The 5,349-nt window shown below is 38.7% G+C and overlaps 1 long non-coding RNA gene across 1 annotated transcript; it reads right to left on the bottom strand.

Annotated features, from left to right (window-relative positions):
* Positions 1-219: 219 nt before the first annotated feature.
* On the bottom strand, positions 220-5,349 carry LOC308087062. The gene is made up of 5 exons (XR_013933275.1): positions 5,198-5,349; positions 4,217-4,345; positions 3,656-3,738; positions 2,902-3,098; positions 220-561 (listed from the first exon to the last, which is right to left on the bottom strand). It is a non-coding gene; the product is annotated as an uncharacterized lncRNA (long non-coding RNA).

Raw genomic sequence — 5,349 nt, 5'->3', positions numbered from 1 at the left:
GCTGGTTTAAGCTGCTATCTGGTATTTATGTGTATTCAAGTGTATTCTGATATGCAGTGACCAACTTTGCTGGAGAGGATGCATGATCATGGTGAATTTCAGCCAGGTGCCCACAGCACGTGGTATATTTAAAAAACAGTAGCCTATATAAAAGTGAGCAAAATCCACAAAGGAATAAATAATCATGAATCAATTTAATAAATAACAATAATTTATTAAACTCTTATAAAAAACCTAAAAAACATTCAAATAACAAATAATTATGTAAATAAACAAATACATTCATAAACTTCAACCTGAGGAACACACACACTGTGTTGTGTACCGATTTGTGTGATGTTTGGAAAACATCTGCAAAACAATTTTGCAAAAATCGGCCTGCTGGTGGCGCTATAACGCATTACCCCCATATCACCCCCCCCATACACAGACACACAATTTCTTGTCCTTTCTATTGATGTCCTGGATTTTTTTCTGAAATGTATCTCCCCATGGCCTTCTTCCTCTTTGTGAGATCTTCCCCATTAATGATCTGCCCCTCCAGCCACCAATGGAAACAGTCTGAAAGAAAACAAACAAGAACCCCCACCAATAAAACAAATATAATTAGCTTAGACATGCATGGGGTGAGTTGTATGAATTGTGATGTTTTGAGAATAACTTAAAGGGTCTACACCATGAAAATCACCTTTTTCTTGTTTTTTTGTATTTTTTGGGGTCCCCAGTGTCTCTTGTACCCCAAAAAATGTTTTTTTTTTAAATTCAGTCATTCCTTCTCATTTCATGGATTTCCAGAATGGGCGTGTCTGAACAGGCGATCTCAGAATGGAAATGTTTCTGATGTCACAAACATTAATGATGGCAAACCCAATGTTAAATGAAAAGTGCCCGAATCGCTCCGAAACTTTTTCTACCCCCCCTAAGTGGGGGTCTACGAACAAATACTTCGGGCTCGGATTTTGGCTCCGCCCCCCGGAAGTGGGTGAAACAGGCACCTCAAACACTTGGTGGAATTGTTCAAAAATGTTCAAAGTGTTTTTTTTTCGATTTTGTATTTTTCTTAGATGCTTCTTTTTATGCAGAATTTTTCCTTTTTTTGGTGTTTTTTTTTTTAATTTTTTTTTTTATTAACAGACAGAATTGCTCAGTAGCCCCCCCCCTGCCCAAGAGGACGTTTTGGTATTGCAGCTGAAAGTGCTGTATAAGCCAGAGACAATTGACTTGGGATGAGTATATCTGAGTGATGATTTAGGCTCAGAGGGACATACACCATATGATATTAAATATCAAATATTTTTTTTAAATTCATGGTGTAGATCCTTTAATGTAACTTAAACTTCACCCATTTTCAACCTTATCTTCATATAACTGGTCCTCGCTAATGTTCATTATACAATGGCAATATTTCTGTCTACTCGTTCAGAAACCTGCCTACCAGTGACATCACCAATGGAAATTCCAAGCTAATAGAAACTACAGTTTGTCTCTGCCTGGAAAGTTTGCATGCCAGAAGTAGAAGCCATTGTTCTTGCATTAACACATCGACCGCCAGAGGTTAATCTCATAATGTACTCACCAGTGCCAAGGTGTTTTTGTTGTTTTTTAGTTTTTTTCATGTCGCCATAGATCTTGTTAAAATCCTTAAGATTGAGCCGTACAAGGTCTGTTTACATCCGCGACATCCCACTGTATCTCCCAGTGAAGACCACGTGTCAAACGGGGTATCCATGTTGTAGTTAGAGCGGATTACGTTAAACAGTGAAATGCGAGGAGAAAAAACTACAGGAAGAGAATTGAGTTTCAGTTTCGTCTGTAGAACGAGAGCGGACGTGATCGTCAAAACCGGATCCCAAATAATTCTATTTCCGGTCATCAAACCGGAAACGGAAGTGGATCAAAAAAATTCCGAAAGTGAACCCGGAAGTGAATAGCGCGAAAAGACCGTGGACCGTAGGGCTACGGTCTCGGCGCTTAACAGTTGGATTTAACGGACCGTAGGACTACGTTCTTGGCGGTTAATGTGTTAATAATTAACAAATAAAAAAGTTAAAAATGTTGTTCAAAATGACCAAACCTGCCTACCGATGATGTCAAAGGTAGGCAGGTTTCTAAACTGTCCACGAACCATCAATGAAACACAGAGTGAGTAGACATAAATGGTGCCATCTTAAAATGTGTATTAGTGAGGACCACTTATATGAAGATGAATTGAAAATGGGGTGAAGTGGTTTTTTAAACCCCTGTTTCAGTTATGGAAAATGCATTTGAATGGAAAAGGTGGGTGGGCAGTGGGCAGGCAATAAGCCAGATGGCTACAATGGACAACAACAATTGGGGGGAAAAAGCTACCCCTGCCACACATGCATGTAGGGCTGCCACTATCAATTATTCTACACGATTATTCTATTGATAACTTTTTTGATCTACAAGCTCACAACGCGTCCAACAAGTTGCAAGCTTGTAGATCGGCATTTTTTTCAGCCCTAAAATCGATTATTTTATTACAATAGAGTATTTTCTTTTATGATTGATTAATAAGCTTAATAAGGCTTGCATAATAAACTAATAAGACTTGCATAATAAACTAATAATAGGCTTCTGTGCATGACTGTAGTTCTCTTTTCCAGAAGGTGACATTCCCATTTCCCGTTCAGTTTTTCATAGCTTCAGTTGATTGGCTCGGCAGCAGATATACATTGGAAACACCCAACATCTCTATATGTGTTTCTGGTTGAAATTGATGCCACTGAGACAACCAAATGAAGGTATGAACAGTAACGCTAACAGGAATTCCACCTTCTGGAAAAGAGAACTACAGTCATGCACAGAGCCAAAACAGATTGAATTATGAGATCAAGTCATAATGAAACCCCCCCCACCCCCACCCCTCAGTAAACATACCTCTGAGTCCTAGGGTCAGGAGGGTTTGACCTCGCCCTTGCTAGTGGGGCATTCTTTGTTTGTAAGGCTCGTGGTCTTCAGGTTCTTGTTCCCCAAATGGCAACAGCAAGCTCCTTCATGAACAGGGAGTCCTTGGTGTTTGCTGCCACCATCTTCCAGATCTCCTTTTGGAGCCACACACCAGAGCCAATGTGGACCTGAAACAGAAGAAAACAAGACATGTTTTAGAAATTAAAACACATTTTACCATGACATTTCCCAGACTTTCATTTTGGACAAAAGCAGGCACACTTCAAACAGAGTTTACTGTAAAGAAATGACATTTTCATGTCAAGGACCCCCAAATGTTGACCCCATTTGTAAAAGAGTTGGTGCCATGGACCTCCAATAGAGAAGATGTTAATTGTTGGATTAGATTTAGTACAGAATTCTACAACTGTCTATACTGTAGGTGGGGAGAGTTACATTAATTATTATACAGTACATTGTCATTGGATTACATTCTAGCTGGTAATAACCCTTTATGCCTGGCATCCCTATTTTGTGCATGCCATAGGCAAAACTGTTCAAAAATAGTTCAGAAATAGCTAAACATAGCTGATCTACAAGCTCACGATGCATCATGACACGTTGCCTATTTTTGAAATAGTGCTTTTGTGCTTAACTGTTTCTTATTTAGCTGGGGACACTGTGGAACCCCCTGGGGACCCTATTTTTAAGAACCACTGTCCTACACAGTATGTTTCTTCAATACCTCGTCACCGTTGGTGTCAAACATCCCAGGTGTCGATGCCAAATCGTCTGACTCAGGGGAAGAGGAAACGGAGGGAGTTGCAACTGAAAATGTAGAGAATCATATTTAAGCTCCTTTTGGCAGTATCACAGTACTTATATTGTACACATTGTCACCATTTTCCATAGAACAGTATCACTGTCTAAACACACCTATGCTGTCACTGGTTTGCTTATCTGCAGCAGGGATGTCAGGCTTTGCTGCAGAGCTATATTGGGGCCCTTCCTCCAGTTTCTGTTTTGCAATCTCTAATTTGTTGCATCTTAAAGCATGAACAGGGTACGGAAAAATAAAAAATAAAAACTGAATTGATGTATGCCTTAGTAGGATACCAGTTTAATAATGAACCTAGCATCTGTCCACTCCATATAACATGCTTTCTATATAATGTTTTTTTTTTAACATTTGTGGTCAAGATCTAAGTAAAAAAGAACATGAGAACAAATAACCAACATATAGATATATACAAAAAGAGAAGAGCAAACTCATGCAAATGTTTCGTTAACATTTGTCATTGCTTACTTAGTTTTAAGATGCTGTAGGTCCAGGTCCAACTCTTTGGCCTTCTTCTGGGTACGACTGTACTTGACATTTCGTCGTGGATAGCTTGGGGTACAACAGCATCTCCACCGTATTCAGACGAGTCAGAGTCTAAAGGTAGTGCAAGTGATATATTTTGGATTAAACAAGATGTTTTTTTGTTAGAAAGTTTAAGTGGAATAAAATGTAATTTTATGCAATCTGTATCGTAGAGTATATTAATACAATATAACTTATACAATCTGTATGTTAGAGTATGTTAATACAAATAATACTATATAACTTATACAATTGGGGTGGTTGTATTTCGTCTCCCTGCTCTCACCTAGACACAGACAGGATCTGACATGAATTTTGATCTCATGGTCAAGATTCAATGTATCACCTGAGCAAGCAGGCAGGCTCTATTAGCTCAATGGTAAAAGGTTACAGCACTTGAAGAAGAGGAAAGTTACATAGTGCAGCTTTAACCCATTAAGACCTGAGGCCGATTCTAAAAATGTTCTCTAAATCCTAAAAGTTTTTTTGAACATAAAAGGAAAAAGATTTGAGGTACAAATGTTCGCTTTAAAAAATATGTATTCAAAAATAGCATATCTACAAGCTCATAGCACGCCACTCGGTGTCACGCTATGAGCTTGTAGATCTGCTATTTTTGAATAGCCAAAGAAATCAAAAAAAATTACACAGATGCGTTCCTGGTCTAAATGGGTTAAAGCAGGGGTCTCTCCATCTCTTTAATTAAGTAGACAATTCAGTTTCAAATTGTGTATGCCCACTTCTTTGTGTCATCACTTCCAATTGCACTTATTTATCCTGTATCCTGTATGAGTTCTGATTGGTTAAATTTGGTATTCCTGGACATGCATTTTCGGCTTACTAAATAGGTGGAGAGTCTGGGAGACCCCTGTTACTGAACAAGTAATGATTACTTTAATATTTAACAAAACAATATCACTTTACCTTCAAACTGTTTTCTTCTCTTTGTGGGAGGGGGGTGGCAAAACACATAATGGTTCTTTCTTCCTGGGTTCTTTTTTCTCTCTCTCTCTCTCTCTCTCTCTCACACACACACACACACACACACACACACACACACACACACACACACACAC

The sequence above is a fragment of the Gymnoscopelus braueri genome (genome assembly GCF_963280865.1).
Source record: "Gymnoscopelus braueri genome assembly, chromosome: 6".
NCBI lineage: Eukaryota > Metazoa > Chordata > Actinopteri > Myctophiformes > Myctophidae > Gymnoscopelus > Gymnoscopelus braueri.
This window is presented reverse-complemented; position numbering and strand designations above follow the sequence as displayed.